This window comes from Aptenodytes patagonicus, chromosome 2 (genome assembly GCF_965638725.1).
Source record: "Aptenodytes patagonicus chromosome 2, bAptPat1.pri.cur, whole genome shotgun sequence".
Taxonomy (NCBI): Eukaryota; Metazoa; Chordata; class Aves; order Sphenisciformes; family Spheniscidae; genus Aptenodytes; species Aptenodytes patagonicus.
Genome location: NC_134950.1, coordinates 63,154,668 through 63,176,384, shown reverse-complemented (window position 1 = coordinate 63,176,384; position 21,717 = coordinate 63,154,668). Strand labels below are relative to the sequence as shown.

Sequence of the window (21,717 nt, the reverse complement as noted above, 5' to 3'; positions counted from 1 at the left end):
TTACATTTATAAGTTTTTTAATTGACAAAAACACATAAATAGATAGAGTCTAAAGTTGCAAAGCTTTCTATACAAAAAGTGAACGGTCTACTCTAATAAAGTTCTACTTGGAAACATAGTTATTACAATGACATCAAGACAGTCTTGTGATTATTCTATAATATATTTTTCAATTTCTGTATTTGTACAACTTTGATCAGTTTCAGGATCTGCATCAAATACATAACCTAATGTAGGAACAGCAGTGTCTTATTAGTTAGGGGACTGTTGTGGTTTAACCCGGCAAGCAGCTAAACACCACACAGCTCACTCCGCCCCCCCCCGCAGTGGGATGGGGGAGAGAATTGGGAAAAAAAAAGAGTAAAATTCATGTGTTGAGGTAGACAGTTTAATAGGACAGAAAAGGAAGGGAAAACAATAATAATAAATAATAATAATGATAAAAGAATATATAAAATAAGTGATGCACAGTGCAATTGCTCACCACCCACCGACTGATGCCCAGCCAGGTCCCCAGCAGCAATCTCCGCTCCTTGGCTAGCTCCCCCCAGTTTATATACTGAGCATGACGTCACATGGTATGGAATAGCCCTTTGGCCAGTTCGGGTCAGCTGTCCTGGCTGTACCCCCTCCCAGCTTCTTGCTGGCAGGGCATGGGAAGCTGAAAAGTCCTTGACTAGTGTGAGCACTACTTAGCAACAGCTAAAACATCAGTGTGTTATCAACATTATTCTCATCCTAAATCCAAAACACAGCACTGTACCAGCTCCTAGGAAGAAAATTAACTCTATCCCAGCCAAAACCAGGACAGTATCCACCCCTTATTCTATACCATCTACGTCATGCCCAGGTCTCACACTTTCCAATACATTCCAATTAATCACCACCACTTTTCCTGTCTTTTGATATATGCACACAGATATCATTCCCTTAGTCTATGGGCCATCCCTACAAAATGTTCAAGTTCATTTAGTCCATGACTTTAGGCTCCATCTGTCATAACAGTCCTTCAGGGAGGAGAGATGATGTGTGTTGTTAGATTGTTGCATGTTGAAGCCAGCTTTGGTTCCATCACTGCTGCACTTGTCTGGTTCTATCGTCGCTGCACTTCGCTCGGTTTCATTAAAGTTCATTCTTCATTAATCTAGGTGATTCTTACTGTGGTGTTGTTGATATGGCATATAGCCACCATAGAAGTAATGATATACAGTATTATATAGCAATTAACATCATACAATTTAATTCATTGGCTTTTCTCACCCAATATCAAATACCCTTGAGGTACACATCTGAATTCCCCATCCTCCCGCATCACCCACCAAGTGCACCCAGGTCATTTAGCAAAAGTCACCTGGTTAGTCAACACTAGGGGATCTGCCAGTCGAGCTGGGATGGATAACTCAATTATCATGGCAATCAATATCACTACATTTGTAAGGGTAGATCCTCATCTGTCTTTAAAGTGTAATTGTCATCCTCATAAAAACTCACAATTTTATTTATTTTCCAAATATTAGAAAAGCTTATCAACAAAAAAATACTCTTGTAGCAAATTTACAGCATTACCAAGTCAATCTATTTCCATTTTCCTTTGATGCAAGTAGATAACTACAATTAACAAAAATGGAAGAAAAATTTGTTATTACAACCAGGGCTGGTAACACAGCCTATATTAAACTGCTTAACACTTCGCATTATAAAATCTTTTTCTCAGTTTCTTGGAACTCTGGGCAAATTTTATCTGTTTATAGTTAGCTTTTCTGGGCAGGACATCTGCCTCAGGCAGAATTAATTTCTTAAAAATGTCATCCATATGAGTTTGGCCATCTGTGACTAGGGAAAAAATGGACTGAATGTGGATGGTTTTTTTTTGTTTTGTTTTGTAATTCTTATGCTCCCTGTGTACAGCTCTAGCATTCCTTTCCATATGCAGGAAAGAATGTTTTTTAAGAGACAGAGATCTATATGGTGCAGTAAAAAAATTGAACATGTTGGGGCAAAGACATTGCAAATAAGATTGAGAGCAGATGAGCAGTGAGAGCCATCAAGAAGCCAAGGAAAGAAACTGAGACAAAGCATGAAGTGGAATGTGTAGGTGCTGATGACAAACCTGAGACCACATCTGAAGACTGCTATGGGGTCTATCTTGATAGCCTTCAGCAAAATTCACTCCAGTTTGTCAATATCTTTGCTGTAACAGGTGGGCCAAAACTGGATGCAGTACTCTAGATATGATCTAATGAGTGCTGAACAGAGGGAGATAATCACTCCTTGTATTGACTGGCCATGGTCCTGTTCATACGGCCCATGGAGCTGTTGGCCATCTTCGCTGGCTGAGGCACCATGCCTCAGGGCCCTTCCCACAGGTCTGCTCCTGGCCTGTCCATCCCAAGCCTATGCCATCACAGGGGCTCCTCTGTCCCAGGATCAGTGCCTGGCACTTGCCCTTATTCAGTTTCACAGGGTCCCTGTCAGCCCATTCCTCCAGCCTGTTCAGGTGTCTGGAGGTAGCCTGACTACCGAAAGCATATCGACTGATCGTTACCGATTCACTATCTGAACAATTGGTGAGTGCATGCTCCATTACCTCCTCCAGGTCTCTGATAACAATACTAACCAAGAGAGGTCCCAGCACAGACCCCAGCATTTCTACACTTGCTACCGACCTCCAGGTAGAGTATGACCCATTAACCATGACTTTCTGGGTCTGACTAGCCGACCAGCTTTTCATCGTCTAGACATCCACCCACCTAGATGATAATGCCACAACTTGGATATAAGAATATCATGGGTGACAATGTCAAAAGCCTTGCTAAAGTTGAGGATCCAATGACATCCACTGCTCTCTCCTCATCCCAAATCATAGAAGGCTATCAGATTGGTCAGACATGATTTACCCTTGGAAAATCCATGCTGCCTCTTCCCAATTACTATGTTCTCCTTCACGTGCCTGGAAATATGTTTTAAGAGGACTCACTCCATGGTTCTTCCCATGGGCTAAAGCGAGCCTGCCAGACCTGTAGTTCCCCAGACTGATCTTTTGGCCTTTTTTTGGACACAGGTGCAACGTTTGCCTCACTATTGGGTTTCTAATCCCTTACAATTTTATTTTTATTACTCATGCATTTTCAGGGCTTTGCAAGAATCCATTTCTTTCTCTATTTTTTGCCTGGGGGAAAAGAGAGGGGCTGAACACCACAGATACCACTGTCCCATTAAAGGAATGACTAAAATCTCTGTTAATTTTCCTTGATCTATGCATGGTAAATGATCTAGTATGTGAGAGGGCTCCTATGGCTTAGCCAAAGCACTAATCTCAAGGAAATCCCATAAAAGCATTACGAGGCAGAGGAGAAAGCCGACTCTAGAATTCAAAACCTGAGGGAACAATACCAAACCCAGAAGTCATTACCGAATTCTGAAGACCCAGAAGGGCCCAAAGTAGGAGACAGGGAAGATATGGATCTACCAGTCTTGCTAAATAAGAAGAGGATATAAGAGCAAAAGACTTAAAAAGTTTAGGGACACAAAAGTCCAGGTTATTCTTAAAAATAATTTATATTTTTAAAATAATTTAAAGATGCACATAGCTTTCCTCTCAAAGACTCAAAAAGATAACTGACAATGCAATATGAAAGGGAAAACAATAATAGGAAGAAAAAAAACCCAGTGATTCTAACACAAGCAAATGTGTGACTGTGCACACCATAGAGAAAGAAAAAACCTTAAATCTTGTTATGTTAAAAAGGGGAAATTTCTCTTTCTGGAATAGCAGGAAAGGAAATAAAAGTGCTTTGAATGGTGACAACAGGGCGTATTACGCCTTCTTCCAGTCTCTCTCAGACAGTAGAGATCTATTCTTTTCTTTAACATTTGAGTGTTATAGCTTATTGAAAGATCCTGCAATGCTGATAAGTTTGATAATAGATTCAAAAAACCCTACATTCCTGGAATCAAAGCTACATAACTTTCACAGTAATTTTTGTTCAAAACATAGCTACAGACAACTGGGGACGCATACCTAGCCATCTATAAAGATGATTTTATGGGTTCTTTTGTTGATCAGTACATTAAGCTGTGCTTATTTAATATATTGACAGAACATTTTTTTAATGTAAGATCATTCACACATTTAGGCATATTGTCAGCACAAAATGAACAAACAATAGAATTTTATTTTATTTGCTGTTGGGAACTTAATGTCTGAGAGACACAATGAAAACACCACCAAATTCTGACATGCTGCTTTTTGGTACCCATACAAGAGATTTGGTTGAACAAAATGCAAAGCAAGTGAAGAAAAACAGTCTCCATGCAGGGGAAAAGGGGCTTTGTTTTAAACACAATTCAACTTTCCTTTGTCTCTGGAATCATACTGCCTCCCTAGACAGCACAGAACTTCTTATAACTCCAATGTGACAGGAAAAGAGTTACATGAATTGCCTCTTCCAAACTCCCTGACTTTTACTTTCTCTTTTTAAAGCAAGGTTTTCTAAGCCATTCATAGTTTCACACAGAAGTCACATTCCTTTTGTGTACATCCACAAAAATGGACATATTTCAAAGTGTCATGAGATATTGTGAGATATCTCTTTTCTTGTCAAACGCTTTAATGGTTTAACATGGGTAGCCAAAATATTTCTGCCAGTTTAAAAAAAAAAAAGATAATAATAATAAAAAAAAGATCATACCTTTCACCTTGAAATGCTTTGTTTTACAAGAACTGAAGGTTTTCCTGGAAATAATACTGGTTTAGTCATAACATTCTGAGGATAAAGGGAATTTATATAGATATTAGGAAAAATAACTAATTTTACTGGGCAAACTCTAATTTTACTGGACAAACTAACAGAAAAAAGAAAAGAGAAAAAAAGTAACTGAGTTTTAGCACTCAGTCCCATTATTGTATCTGAGAAAGCAGCAAATTTCACAGCATCACAAAATGGTTGAGGTTCGAAGGGCTCTCTGGAGGTCAGCTGGTCCAACCCCCCCTGCTCAAGTAGGGTCACCTAGAACTGGTTGCCCCGGACCATGTCCAGATGGCTTTTGAATATCTCCAAGCTGGGTGACTCCACAGTCTCTCTGGGCAATCTGTGCCAGTGCTCAGTCACTTTCACAGTGAAAAAGTGTTTCCTGATGTTTCAGTGTTTGCCCATTGCCTCTGGTCCTGTCACTGGGCACCACTGAAAAAAGCCTGGCTCTGTCTTCTCTAAACCCTTCAGGTGTGGAGAATAAACTCACTGATGAGTATATAATGAATGAGGCTTCTCATCTCCAGGCCAAACAATCCCAGCTCTATCAGCCTTTCCTCATAGGAGAGATCCTCTAGTACCTTCACCATCTTCATAACCCTTCACTGAACTCTCTTCAGTATGTCCATGTCTCTACTGTACTGAGAGGCCAGAACTGGACACAGCACTCCAGGTGTGGCCGCACCAATGCCGAGTAGAGGGGAAGGATCATCTCCCTCAACCTGCTGGCAATGCTCCTCCTAATGCAGCCCAGGATACCGTCAGCTTTCTTTGCAGCAAGAACACATTGCTGGCTCATGTACACCAAACCATATACAAGTTGAAGAAGCAGTTCTAGTTTTATCTGTTGGGCAAGTCAACAGATTGACAGAAAAAACCCCACAGCGGTTAACATCTCAGAAACCCGAGTTGATGCTAACAACGAGAGAGGCCATATTATCAAATAAGCCCCTCAGTATTTCTATTGGATATGTAATTTTTAATTTCAAATAGAGATATGAATTGTTGCTTCCATATTCATCTGTTGAAATTGTACTGTATGTTTCCCTTCACAATCAGAGCAGAAAGATAAAGGCAAGAGTAATAAAACTGTGAAAGTCTATCCTCCCACTGCTAGAAAGAATTGAAGTTAATTAAATTCCGAATTCTGGGTTTAATGCCAATGAAGCATGAGTCATTTCTCTACTTGCTGAATATCTGCAATTAAAAATAAACACCTGAGAATTTATATTGTTTTGTATGAAGGAAAAATGAACTTTGCCTTGGCAACCAGACTGATTTATCTCAGCGATTTTTAGAAGTGTGGTTTAAATTTTTATCTATTCTTTTTAATAAACAAACAAACAAACAAACAAACCTTTTAAAGGGGGGAAAAAGTATCAAGGCTACTGAAAAGACAAAAAATAATACTAAAAAATCATAACTTTTTGAAATAATTTAAACCATCTCTTTGCAAACTTTAAGAAGGTTTTAAATGACTAATCAAATTGAAAATTAATCAAAAAGAAAAAGCACCTTTTTGTTATGAGTAGTACATTAGGTAAATCTACTTTTTTAAGCAAGGAATGTTATACCAAAATTTGCTCTCTGTGATATCATAACAGATTTGTTGACAAAATACAATCTAGTTCATTGAAAACATTGCTGTTCTTCACAACAACAAAATAGTATTCTGTAACTACCTAGACCATTAGTAACCTTGTACCAGTAAGAAGAAAAGAATAAAGGGAAAATTTAATGTGCTGTTACACATGTAAGAATCTTACCTAGACTTTCCACAAAAAAAAAAAGATGAAAATATTCCCATTATGGGATTATACTTTGCCTTAAACTTTGGTAATATTAAAACCAACCTAAACCAGCAAAAAGCTTTGAAAATCACTTTTCCTATTTCCCTCTATTTGTATCCCTCTAGAACAAAATGAACTTCAACAACAAATAAAATCCCTAATATTACCTGTTCAGTGAGTAATCTTGCAAATAGATTTCTTGCCTACCCTTATCCTTTATGATTTCTTCCAGTAGGCTAAATAGATCCTTTTGTATTAAGCTATGATTATGTAGTTTATAAGTTTTCACTAACATTAGTATGTTAGCTTAGACTTTCTTTCCTCTACTATTGGTGCTATCATTTAGTGCAGTACTCCATATGGTGCTCAGTGTGGTACATGTTAGGGACTCTTAGCACCTGGCCTGTTTCTCAGTTCTCCTACTCCTCATCAATAATTCCTGCCTCATATGTACTTCACTCAGCAGCCCACACATACATTTCTTTGCTTTTTTTTCTACTTGGTTTCTTGATCTTTTCCTGTATCAGCCTTTAAAAAACATTTTTCTTGTTTCTAGAATGACAATGAACACTGGTTGAAGAAAAGATGTGGAATAGTTACTTAACTTATATGTAACAAACTTTTCTTTGCCAAACTTTTTTATTCCACTTTTTTTCATATATAAAAGTTTTTTTCTTTCTTGGGGGGGGGTGGGGTGGGGTGTTGACACAGGTATATCAGACACATCCAACTCCTTTACTTCTGGTTGATATTTGACAAAAGGACACAACCCTGAAGGGCTACAAGGTAGGAGAATTTCTAGGACTGGTAAAGGCAGCATCTCACTCCTGCAAAATTAAGCTAGGCTCGGCTTGCACAAGGGTCTCAAGGCTACCCATCGGTGTTGGTTTCTGTAACTTGCTTCCTCTCACAGTCAGGAATTTGGATCACCTCAAAGATTCCACATCATCACAGCTAATCACCAGTATAGCCTCAGAAAATGAAATGCACTTGATCTGCACACAATTTTTTTGGGTGAGTCTCATATTGTTCACCAAAATGCAAAACTTCTTTACAGAAGAACATCAAGCACTGAACAAGAATGCAATAGAGCCTATAGTTAGTTTTCTGCCACTGTTGCTCATATATCTATAGCACTTAAGGATCATCCAAAATAGTTTTTCTTTAGCTTGGTCTGCAGATGGGCCCAAAACTTACATGTGTTTTGTGTTGGTATAGCATCTCATCTAAAAAGGGCACCACTTTCAGAGCTTCTACTTGCTTCCTTTAAGTAAATGTTACATAAGAATAATAAAATAACTAATCATCAAGACATTATAAATGCTGTCTAACCACACCTGGGTGGATCAGTCATAAAAAAAAAAAAAACAAACCAAAAAATAAAAAACAAAAAGCTGTCTGCTGCTCTATATTATGACTGTCTAAAAAAAATTTCTATCTTTTTTTTTAAAAGAAAATAAATAAATAAAAAAAAAATATAGAACAGGGCATCAACCTTAAGAACAAGAGGAAAAGTTGGAAAGGACTCCTCTGAAGGAACCAACAGTTAACAAACTTCATGTTATATGGTCAAAAAGATAAGAGATCAGAGGAAGAGGAGAGCTTATGCCCTCACTTAAAAAAAAAAAAAAAAAAAAAAAAATCTTAGTTTCCTTGAAGATTTTCCCTATCCTATATCTTATGATAATCATTTGTACCCTGAGAGTTTCACAAGAACTTGAAGTCACCTTTCTACATGAAGATCCTAAATTTGATGTTAATACCAAATTGCTTCCATTCCCTACTCTCTGTCAGAATGCCCAAACATTGCCTGATACCAGGGGACTGACTTACAAGAAAAACTAGAGGATTGGTCCATATAAGTTTTTGTGCATTTCTGTGCCAACAGACATGGAAAAGAACTGAAAATCATCCTGATAGATTTTCAGAAGTCTAACTCCACTTCACCAAGGGTAAGTCCTGCCCGAGTAATCTAGTGGCCTTCTATGATGGAGTGACTACAACAGTGGACTTGGGAAGGGCTACAGTGTCGTCTATCTGGACTTCTGTAAGGCCTTTGACACGGTCCCCCACAACAGCCTTCTCTCTAAACTGGAGAGGTGTGGATTTGATGGGTGGACTGTCCAGTGGGTGAGGAATTGGTTAGATGGTCGCATCCAGGGGGTAGTGGTCAACGGCTCAATGTCCAGATGGAGACTGGTGACGAGTGGCGTCCCACAGGGGTCTGTATTGGGACCGGTCCTGTTTAATATCTTCATCAATGACAAAGACAGTGGGATCGAGGGCACCCTCAGCAAGTTTGCAGATGACACCAAGCTGAGTGGTGTGGTAGACATGCCAGAGGGATGGGATGCCATCCAGAGGGACCTGGACAAGCTGGAGAAGTGGGCCTGTGTGAACTTCATGAGGTTTAACAAGGCCAAGTGCAAGGTCCTGCACCTGGGTCAGGGCAACCCCCAAGTATCAATACAGGCTGGGGGATGAAGGGATTGAGAGCAGCCCTGCGAAGAAGGACTTGGGGGTACTGGTGGATGAAAAGCTGGACACGAGCCAGCAATGTGCGCTCACAGCCCAGAAGGCCAATCGTATCCTGGGCTGCATCCAAAGAAGTGTGGCCAGCAGGTGGAGGGAAGTGATTCTGCCCCTCTACTCTGCTCTGGGGAGACCCCACCTGGAGTACTGTGTCCAGCTCTGGAGCCCTCAGCACAAGAAAGACATGGACCTGTTGGAGCGGGTCCAGAGGAGGGTCACAAAAATGGTCAGGGGGGTGGAAGACCTCTCCTATGAAGAAAGGCTGAGAGAGTTGGGGTTGTTCAGCCAGGAGAAGAGAAGGCTTCGGGGAGACCTTATTGCAGCCTATCAGTACTTCAAGGGGGCTTATAAAAAAGATGGGGACAAACTTTTTAGCAGGGCCTGTTGTGACAGGACAAGGGGGAATGGCTTTCAACTAAAGGGGGGTAGATTTAGACTAGATATAAGGAAGAAATTTTTTACACTGCGGGTGGTGAAACACTGGCACAGGTTGCCCAGAGAGGTGGTGGATGCCCCATCCCTGGAAACATTGAAGGTCAGGTTGGACGGGGCTCTGAGCAACCTGATGTAGTTGAAGATGTCCCTGCCCACGGCAGGGGGGTTGGACTAGATGACCTTTAGAGGTCCCTTCCAACCCAAACTATTCTATGATTCTATGATTCTCCCTAGTTAAAACAACTGCTGTCTGATTTCAGTAAAATCATGCTGCGGATTCCTAGTAAATAATTCAAGTGCAGGAAAACTATTAATATAAGACAGTCTGCACTAGCAGGTAGCCATAGCCTAAATCCAAGCAAGATACACAGGCATAGGATGACAATCAAGGAAATTATTCAGGATTGTTATATGGAAACTTTGAACAGTAGATCCAGTCACTGAAGTAGACAGTTACCTCTGGCTAGCCAGAATAGATCAGAGATTGCTGGTAAGAAACTTCTGGTCTCTCTAAAAGCGCTTTAGCCCTTACCTGTCTTGACATAACTTTTCAGAACTCTCCCACTCTCCCAGTCTGAGCGCTGGCTACAACAACACATCCATGTAAAGAGCTTATTTTTACATGGGAAAAACACCCAATTTTTTTCTGTGTGGGAGTCTGTGACCCATGTTATGGCAATCTATAGTCTTCTTTTTGAAAGTGTATTTGTTGCCCAAGTAGATTACAGGAAGTAATTAAAAAAGCACTTTTCCATTATGTTAGCAAAATATTTGATATGACAAAACAACCACTGTCAATGCAACTTAAATAGGTTACCTACCCTTTAAAAAGTTTGGGGTTTTTGTTGTTTTTTTCATTTCTTTTCGGCTTCTTAATTATATTCTTAGATGTGAAATGCTATTAAATTACAAAATATGCTTAATTTAAATAAAGGCTCAGATTAACTGGGATTTGTTGCTTTTTAACAGTCAACATGATTTGACTTTTTTCTGATTACTTTCTTTGGAACTATATTTAGTTCTCTCAAGGAAGGATTTTAGGAACAATTCAATACGCTTTCTCTTGAATCCATCATACTTCATCACTGACCTACACTGAACATTTATTTGTTTGCTTATTGTACTAAAAATCTGTACTAGTCAGGGAGCTGAACATCTAGGATCTGCATTATCCACTTTTATGTTACATGAACATGTAAAGACTATATGTATATGACACATCTAGGGCTCTGGTGCTCAAATTGTACATTTAAATAGATCAAATAACTCTTCCACAATTATAGAAATATTACTTCAAAGTCACATATTACATTTACACCACTACAAAAAATATAATTCCACAGTAAATAGGAAAGGAGATCCAGAAAAATCATGCATAAAATGTGCTTCCCATATGAAATTGGGAGGGAAATGATTCTGCAGTTCCATCTTCTGAATGTTATTTCCACTGTGCAGAGTCCTAGAAATTGCTTAGGCAGAGTAAAAGGTCTGAATTTACATAAATGGATTTCTGTTTTGCATTGCACACTACCTTCCTGTCATTTAATTTCTATCTAGCAAAAATAGAAGCAGAAGACAGAGTTATGAAATGTAGTTGTTCATCTTCTTATTTCTTAATAATGGCCCACATACTACCATCTGTTGTGTAATACCACGCAAGCAGTAACATAGCAGAGCAAAAGCCAACACAGTGGCAAGGAGCAGGGACTTTAGTGAGTGATGCTCAGACAGTAGAGAACTACCTCAAACCAGTAACAGCATGGCAACAATAAGAGAGCGATATAAGAAGCAAGAGCTAGGTTAACTATCATAGCAAGAAAAGGGCAAATGAGGCACCAATATGCTAATGTTACTCTGAATGTTGCTGCCAGTCTGCAAAAGTAGAAGAGGACATGCTGGCCCATTGCAGATGAAAGGACTGCAGAGAGGAGTATCTCAAAGAAACAAAACATCTCCCTTCAGCTCAGTTTTCAGTCATCCTATCTGCAGTCAGCGGCGGCTCCTTTTACATGCTTAAATCCAATTGCCGCAGAGTAGAAGTTTTGTTACAGCTTCAGACAGAGCTGGACGTGATTTTGGCTCTTTAAAAAAGGCAGTGTGCAAAGACCTTTGGTACTGGGGAAACGGCTGTATTAACAGAAGCACAGCCAGTACATCAAGGGAAGTGACTTTTCTCCTTTACTTAGCACTCATTAGATCAAATCTACAATACTGTGTCCAGTTTCAGGACCCCAATGCAATTGATAAACCAGAGTGAGTTCAGCAAAGGGCCCCCAGGACAGCCAGAGCTGGACCACCTTCCCTGTGGGGAGAGGTTGAGGGATGGTGGCTGCTCCAGCCTGCATCAGGGACAGCTTTAGGGGTACCTAACAGCAGCCCCCCAGTGCCAGCAGGGAGGTTATCAAGGAAACAGAGCCAGGCTCTTCACAGCTGTGCCTGGTGGGAGGAAGAGGGACAATGGGCATAAACTGAGGCACGAGATGTTTGGGCTGCCTATGGGCTGCATGTTTTCACCATGAAGACAGCCAAGCAGTGGGACAGGCTGCCCAGAGAGGGTCTGCAGTCTCCATCCCTGGAGGTTTTCAAGACCCAACTGGACAAAATCCTGAGCAACCATGTCCAACCTCAGAGCTGGCTCTACTGTGAGCAGGGGTCAGACAAGAGACTTCCTGAGGTCCATTCAGATCTGAATTAACCTGTGAGTTTAAGAAAGGAATGCTAACAGATCTGTAAGTCTATTTGGACCTTTATGGCTTTGGGCAAACCCATATGGGATTAGGCATTCAGACTATTTAAGATGAAACACATTTTCCTGACTTCAGCATATTCTGTACAAGAACAGCACATGACAATCAACAACAGGACTAGGGGATGCAAGAGACTGAAAAAAAAAGACTTGAGGTAAAAAAGTACTGAGGCAGAAAAAAATGAAAAACCTATTTCATGAAAGAATAGCAAAACTTAAAACACAAGATTACAAGAGGAACATAAGAAGGGAGAAGAGAAATCCCAAGATCAGAAAAGTGAAAGAATGGATCATATAAAAGGAAAACCAATTCACAAAGAAAACAGAAGTTTTCCCCATCTCTGCATGCAGATTTATCCTTGGAAGAAGATGAGTTGTTATGGTAACAACACCCCCCCGGAATTTTGCCAAGGAGTGGCATAGCAACCTCCACATTATGCCTCTGGGGCAGGTCTCCAGCTGCTATCTCAGAGGAATAAGGGTTTAAGAAACTGCTTCCAAGTAAATGTTCATTCCTGGAAGCACTAAATGGAAACCATGCCTATAACAGCAGTAGGAATCTTATCTGTTAACTGAAAAAGTAGATAATAAAAACAAACAAACAAAAAAGGGGACAGAATTAATATATATATTAAAAATAAATCAGGCTAAGTATAAACCAGTAATGTCAGGGCAAGAGAGTGAAATTTGATGGGAAGAAATATGCACAGGTCTGATAGCAGGGGGATACTGAATAATGTCGTATTGCACTCCAGATAAAATTGAGATTTAAAAAAAAAAGAAAAAGTTTAAATTTTTCAATGTTTTTTGAGAATGCAGATGACATTATGTAAATTTAGACTGAATATAAAATAAAATAACTATCTTTTTTTCTCAAAATTTAAATAAATGTAAAAGAAAGAGAAAATCTGAATCTTTACTTCAGCTCTCTTTTTTCTTGAAGTCTTCACTATTGCTAAGTATTGCTAAGTATCAGTATTTCTGACTTTCATATGGGCTACCACCTGGGTACCCAGATTCATGCCGTATTCTAACTGCCTGCTTACCACATAAGCAGTTACAAACTCTTCACTTTGCCTCAATGAAATCTAAAAAAATTAAGGATGGAAACCAAACTTACTTGATTAGCTTTTGTTATGCCACTTTAAATGCTACATTGTTTCACAGTGTTTGTAAATCAAACCTACCAAGGCAGAAAAAGCATATTAAGTCATACCAGCTACCTGTAATAGGTAAAGAAATAGGGGTTTTGCCAAGCCAAGTTACTTTACTTTCTCTCAAACTGTGCTGCTGTAATACTGCCAGGATTGAACTGCTGCTTAATCCATAAAATCAACCAGCCTACTGGGATTATTCTGGCTTTGGCTGGTAGCCTCATGTTTTAAAGCAATATTTAAAATCTGATCAGTTCATGTGTATGTGGACCTCTTCCCTTAACAAACATTTTAATTAAGATTTTTAAATACATACTGAAAAAGAAATGCCTTCACACTTCAAAGGGTATTTTTATAGACTGTCATTTGTAATATAAAAATCCCAGTTCTCCCCAATCCCATTTCCTCACTATCCTACAGAACCTTTGAAATATGGTTTCCAGTCTGACCTTTTATTTTGATGTGCAAACTGAATACCAGACTACTGTGTTAGTATAGCATTAAAAAAAAGGGGGGGAAAAGAGTCTTCTGTAAAAGTCAGTGTTGACAAAATTTAAAATAACTAATGCCTTAATACAAAAAGAACACTCTAATTTGAAACCCAGGTTCACACTTGAAAAATAGCACCATGCTAGAGAGATGGCAGAGAAGGAAGATGATTCACAACTGGAATAAAATAGGTTTCCCTGTTATCTTTCCAAATTTTAGCTACAAAAAAAAAAAAAAAAAAAAAAAAAAAAAAAGATACTTTCAATATCAAACTTCCTGCTAGAGTTACTAGCTATGCAAACAGTAGCACTGTGCTTATGCCTGAAAAACAAAATGGGGCATTTCATTACTCTGGTTTAATTATCCAAGTAGAGTAATAAGACAATACTTCACAATGAACGTGTAAATGAATTAGATCATTATATGAGTTTTAATAGCCTTACAAGGCTACTAAAATATACTGGACAGTTAGAAACTGTTTCCATTTTTAAGAGTTTTCACTTTTAACATCCTCAAAGTACATTATTATGCCCAGACCTTTTCTAGTTTTGGCCCAAAGGTATTGGTTAATTAAAAGGAATATGTTATTGGTCTTCGAGTAAAAAGAAAAAGAGAAATGTACTTTTCCAAAACTTCCTTTAAATTTTCCTCTTGGTTTATTTAAATTGGCTGACCTGTAATAATTCCCAAACTTATCTTGTTAGATAAGCTCAATTAAAAATAAGTGTTTATTAACACAGACTACATTTGAAAACAAATTACAAGCAACGACATGCTTACAAGACATAACTTTGCTGAATGCAGTAAGTCATGGGTATATAATTCTTCCAGCTAAACTGCTAGGTATAACCCTAACTACAAAATCTCTCACCACATTGACAAACTGGGTCAAGAGCGTTAAAGGATACAAGTAACCATAGGCTTTCAATGCACATAAATTATTTTGATTGTATCTATGCTGTACATTATGTCAGTGGCTGAGCCCTAGGTTTAACTCCCCTTCCAACCCCTTTCAAACTGTGAAAGCCTTCAACTTCGGCTGTAGCTGTCTTTAGCCAGATCTTGAAACCATGGGGAAGCCTTGGGTCAAAATTAGGTGAGGAAGGCTGGCTTACTTCCATTGTACCACTCACAGGGGAAAAAAAAATAATCATGGTTGAGACACACTTCATGATGCAGGTTTTAAGGACCTCTCAGATGCTGGGTATCTGCTGAACTATATTCAGAAAAAGAGAAATTACATTAGCCAGGAAAGGAGAAGGGACATCATCATCTTTGCCCTCCCTGTTCCTGGCTCTTCTCACTTGATTCCAAAGGTGAGGAAGCCACATACAGACACAGGACTCGGCTGAGGGCTCTGTCCCATAGCTGGCTGTGGAAAACAGCAAGTGGTACAAGCCCATACGTGCACATATACAAGCACAACCACAGAGATATCCACTAGCCTAAATTGTTTTGTTTTGTTTTTAAAAAGGTTTAAAACAATAAATACAAACTCACCACAAAAGTAGTATTATTTAAAAAACTGTACCCCCATTGACTTTTAAAGGGTGTAAATATGCCTCATTGTCTTTAAAAATAACCCCCACCCCAATCCGACAATGCCAAAAGTGGCATTTGATGCTGTTCTTAAATGTAAACATATATATTAAAGGCATTTCAGATATTCTGAAGGAAGTATTAATAACACCATATTACCTATGAGATTTTTGATGCTCATCAGAAAAATACATCAACTCGATGAAAAAACGTATATAGAAAGAAATTTTATGGGTTTAAATTAACCTAAATGCAACACATGCCTGTACATGTGTGTGTACACCTACACTCAAAGTGGTCCAGAATTCTTTAGGAGAAAAATGTGAAAAAAAGAAAAATGCAATAGAGAGAACCTGGTGGGGGGGGGGGGCAGAGGCAGAAAAGCAATAGAGTGCAGTAATTTGAAAAATAAGAAAAGGAAAGATTCTGAACAGGAATGTAACTCTTCTTTTAGGACTTTTTTTTAAAGAAATAGTTTTAATTTTTTGACAAACTTTTTGAAATGTTTTCACTTTATTTGCTTCTAAAATTAACCAAAATTTGTTAGCTGATAATTTGAAAATTCTTTTAGCTTAATTGTCATTGGGGATAAATTAATTTTGAACATCTATTATGACAATTACATACAGCTACGTTTTCAACTCTAATGCATTTTTAATAACCTTCATCAGCCAGTGATTTGAATTTCAAATTTCCTTCTATGAAGAAGTAAAAATTAGACAGCTTTGTGCTAATTTTCATAATAAATTGCTCTTTATTTACGTTACAAAGCCTCCCTTACTATAAGCAAATCAAAACATTAAATGAAACTTATTACTCATAAGACTTACTATATTTCATCTCCCTTTATGAAGAGAAAGTAAATTACAGTGACAAACCTGTCTGCCCTCCCTGGTACACTAGAATAAGATGTTTGTACCTGTCTGCTTCCTTTTATAGCTATTGCACAAGGGATCACGCCTCTTCCCATTTCCACATCAAAATGGTAAACATTCCTCCAACAACACAGACACAATTCAGAGTAGCTTCAAGGGAAAATGTCATTAAGAAAAAAAAAAAAGCTCACATAACATTTCTTTATTAGTGTTATAAACAGCAGACTAGATAGTTAGGTCTTTAACTTTCACCATGAACTTTTATTATTTATGTAGTATACTTACTTTCTACACTTGAATAGTGAGAATAGACACATGCAATATTGGAAAAAATAAAAAATGCAGAGTCAGGTGCTGAAGGCTAGGAAAGGAAGACTTAAATATTACTTTGACTACTAGTTCTATAGGTCTAGTCCACCATTTTCCTGTTGTTTGTATGGCAGTGGGCCCCACTGGGTAAACACAAATAAATACCTTTATGTTTATTGGCAGCCCTTCTATATATATTATGATACACGTTGTCTTAATTATATGATCATATTTGATTTTTCATAATTATTTTTCACCTCAGTCAGAATAAATGATAAATACCATTCTGTTAAATAGAGGCTTTATAAATTATGTTTGATTCTCATAACTTCATATTGTTTTTCTGACTTAATGGTATACTGGTTACACCCTGGTTTCTCTCAGTGTTCTTCCATAATGGTCATCACACAAGTGTATTTCACACAGATGGTTTCACAAATATTAATTTCCTCTCACACCTTCCTCGCTTCTGAGAGTTGTGGATTCTATTGACAAAGAAGGAACAAAGAAACTGTATGGTGAAAACAAATGAAAGTCAAAAATATGTCCTTTAAACTTTTGATCTGAATTTGAGATACCCAGGATTCAGCTTTTCAACAACACTTGCATTAAAAAAGGGCGCTTAGTTAGTGCAAATCTCCACAGCAGAACCCAGCTGTTTTATATCCTAGCTCAACCGTTTCTTCTTGATCTCCCCCCAAGGACCAGTGGAGAACTCCTTTAGAGACCTTATTTCCAGTCTCTCTTCTCAGAAGTACCTATCCCCCAGCTTCATCTGGGTACCTGGTACTGAAACCCTCACTCCCAAACACAGGGTCTTCTTATTTCACAACCTGCCACTCTTGGAAAATGTCTGAGAAGTGTACACCTCCCAGCTGCTGAAACATGACGTAGGTAGTGTTTTTAGAGAACAATTTGCTTTGGTGCAAAAATCTGCACAATCCTTCTTGCTTTCTGGTAATGTGCATCCGTCCTGCTGCACTGATACTCTTTGCCCCAGATATAATTGGGCTGAAGAGACAAACTATGTCCATACTCTTTACTTCCTTGTCCACCTCCCTCTCATTGTCAGATTTTTATTTCTGTACCAGTCTCATTGTTTTTGTGCAGTCAATTAAAATGATTTCAGTTTACCCTTAATAATATGCACTTTCTTCACCATCTTCCCATCCCATTCTTCCCTTTAGCATTTCTCATATCAATTTCTTGAACAGCCAGCTTTTCATTTGTCAGAAGCTCTTGGTGTTTCTCACAGATATCTAATTGATAAGGTGTTTTCATAGAATGCCAGAGTATTTATTCCTTTATTTTCCTCCCACGCTCTAACATTTGGTCTATTTCTTCTCTAAGTTTTAATTTAACAATTTTCCTTTCCATGTTACGTAGGTGCCAGAGGATATACATACAGAGAATGGCTCCATGATCTCATCTCAAACACCTGACCCCATACTAGTCTTCAGAAATGACAAGTAGCTATTGGAGTGAATGTCAGGCTTTAGCCCTGAAAGAACTGGAGGAAACATATTTCATTACTCAAGAGAGAAAATTATCTGAATTTCCATCATGTACAAAGCTTTACAGATGACACGAGGCATTTTAGCTGTCAAAGTCAGAAGCATTTCTAACAAATGTGCACAAAATGCAGGTTTGCAAAGGCTTTAAACTTTGCCAAAACATGGCTAGATTTTCATGGCAAAACCAGAATATACATAACTGACACACAGACCATGGTGTTCTCTACTGTAAAGCAATAACACTAAAGTAGTTCGAAGAAAAGCTCTCTTGAGATTGTTTTAAGAGACACTAGGAAGATTAAGTATATTTTTTCCATCACTAGAAATAACTGAAATATACTCAGGAGAGGGCAGGACCAGTTTGACACAATACATGCAGCACAGGGATATATCAAGAGCTTGTAGCAACTTTAATAACACATACTTTGTAGTTCACAGAAAAGTCTAGGTTGGAAGGGACCCTGGAGATCATCTCATCCCACCTTGAAAGCCCTGCCAAGCTAGATCTTCAAGATTTCCAGTGAAGAAATACTGACCTCTCTGGTCAGCCTGCTCTGATGTTTAGTTGTTCCCAAGGCTAATTTTTTTTTCTCCTTATATGCAGCTGATTTCCCCTGAAGCAACCTCTGCCTGTTGCCTCTTGTCCTTTCCCTGCGCATTCTTGAGAAGAGAGCACCTCCGTTTCTTACCTCAGCCACCTCACCAAAACTGGAAGGCTGTGATTAGATCCCCCCCAGGCCTTCTCTTTTCACTAGAGCAAACCCAGTTCCTTCAACCTTTCCTTATATGTCACATTCTCCAACCTCCAATTTCCTCACTGGCCCTCTGCTGGACCCTCTCAGTTTTTTCAGTGTCTCTGTTGAACAGAGCAGCAAGGGGACCGGAACTGGACACAATATTCCAGGTCTGGCTTAACAAGCACTCAGCAGGGAGGAGCATTCCTAGATGAGAGTCCTCAGTCTGCTGCCCATACTCCTGCTGAGGCAGTTCAGAACATGGTTTGCCTTCATTGCTGCCAGGGCACACGGCTGGCTCAGGCTCAGCTCACTGCCCAACAGGACCCTCAGGGACTTTTCAGCAGAGCTGCCCTCCAGCCACTCAGTCCCCAGCCTCTTTTGCTGCTTTGGTTATTAGGTCTCAGGTGCAGGACTTCATGTTTAGCTTTGTAGAGGTCGTGGAGCCTCCATCCTTGAAGATATTCAAAACCCAACCGGACACGGCCATGAGCAACGTGATCTGACCGACACTGCTTTAAGCAGGAGACTGAACTAGATGGATGCCAGAGGTCCCTTTCAACCTGAATTTTTCTATGGGTCAATGACATTTTGGAAGTTTTACATTATAAAATTATTTTCCCTTTTTTTTTCCCCCCCTCCTGCTGAAATGTTTAAACGTTCCTCCCCTATCCAATAATATTTTTTTTACAGTAAAAAGTTCAGTCTTCCGGCTTGTTTTAACACTTAATGTAATGCGAATACAGGCTCCTATTTAAAAAGCCGGTTTTTAAGGGTAGAGTGTCCCTTTTGCTGCAAAACTGTGCACACACTCAAGTACTACTATGAATTTACTGTAACAAGTGTACATGGATCTTCATATAAGAACCACCACTAACATGTCTGGGAGTTGCTTTGTGTTACCAGTAGAGACTAAGAGATTATCTTTACTTTTCCCATCATTTTTTCCTTCCCTGATACTTAGATTCAGCTACTGATGCCACTGCTGAGGAATTCAAAGCCACCCATTGACATCACTTCTTTATTTACCCTACGAATTGACACTCCTAATTAATAGTCTGTGCCTTCAAGGTTTAGAAGGATAAGTAGAGTCCCACACAGGAAGAGACTCATAAGGTCATTTAAGCATTTTAGGTCCATGCTTGTAGGAGCTCAAAGTTCTGTCAGCATGCTCAACTTGTAGATTTCTTCACTACGTTGTTAAGGAAAGAAGATGTTATTGCCTTAATACAATTTTTATCGAAAGAGATTTTGTTTCATTAGTTTGCATGTTGTCTTTTAATGTGCTCAGACTCTATTAACAGCTTTATTACCAGCACAGCTCCAATTATTCTTGCAATACGGTTTTTGGTGCATAGAATACTTGCTTTGAACAATTACATTGTTCAGATACTTCTATATTTTAAGAGGGATCAGATAATTACTGCAAATCTTATTGTTTGGTGTACAGAACTGAGTAATTTTACTGTTATTCATCTAAATAGGGTTCATTTTAATGTCATCAGCCAAGTAATAGCTGCCCATGAAAGCAATGTCCTTTGTAACCTTCCCATACCAACCAGATGACAAGATATTATTTGAAAGTGCTGTAAACAAATATTTGAAGAGAATTGCATGTCAAAATGGGGAAAAATAAAGATATAGTTTTCAGGAAAATTTAGTTATGTCTGCTTTGGAAGACTCGGCAAAATAAGGATGTGAAAACCACACAAAGTACATTTGGGCACCTCTTTCAACCTCAAAGAGCAAAGCCTTACAAAAAATAGCTGTTAAATTATCAATTCTTTGCAGATAAAAATTTGTGAAATATTATTCAAGAACTAACATAGTCATACACGCACAAACACATTCACTGTGCTCCTAAGAAAATACTGCATTGAGATCACTATTTTGAAATTTTCTGAAATAAGTTCTGGGCAATAAAATATGACCACACTTCTAAAGAACAAGGATAAGGGGAGAAGAGGGAAAGGACAAAATAGTCTAAATTTGGGATTGTCCTCAAAGTAAAAATCCAATATCTGTGAATGCGACCAGATCTTCTTAAGCTATTCATATTTAACTCTGTCTAATATGAATTTTTGAATGAATTTAACCAGATGAGAAAATAAAGACTTATTGAGGAAATTTAGATCAACTAACAAACAGTGGAAACAGGATGGTCAACATAGCAAAACCAGACAGGTTTAAATTTGAGATTTTGAAAAACAGAAAGCATAAACATTCGGGGGGGGGGGGGGGGGGAAGGCAAGGAAGGGTAATTCAAATAATATTCAAATTTGGATGCAAATCAAGTGTTATAATATATCTTATCACAAAAAGCACAAGAACTCAATCCTAACAATTACATTTTGATAGATGTTTATCCAACTTCCTTTTGAGAATGCCTTTGCATCTGAGAAGCAATGCAGTATCTTGAGTAATGATAGTAGCAACCCAGATTATAGAGGTCCATAAGGAGACTTGCATAACTTTCGATTTGTAGTGAACATGAGCAACACAAGAGGCTGAAATACTCCACAATAAAGCAGGACTCTTGGACTAAACTAGAATGAACAGTAGGCTAGTTCACATTTCTTTAGCGATAAGAATCTTCATTTAGGCAACCTGGCAGTAGCCAGAGAACATGGAGGGGAAAAAAGCTAACCCAAAGGTAACTGAGTAAGTGGAAACAATCAAAGAGAAGTTCTTATGAGGAACTATTATCTTATGATAATGCTACCATATGTAAATATTTTTATTTTTCATTTTAGAGTTGTAATTAAATTTGAGAATAGTATGGACTAGCACATAGATGACTGTGGCAAAATTTAGTGTTTTTCAAAGTTATCAGGAATTCACTTATCCTG

At 38.5% G+C, this 21,717-nt stretch overlaps 1 protein-coding gene across 1 annotated transcript in view; it reads right to left on the bottom strand.

The window, feature by feature from the left end:
• The window catches only part of DOK6 (docking protein 6), a 281,105-nt gene that overhangs the window by 146,649 nt on the left and 112,739 nt on the right, over positions 1–21,717 (bottom strand). The gene's annotated exons all lie outside the window — the stretch shown is intronic.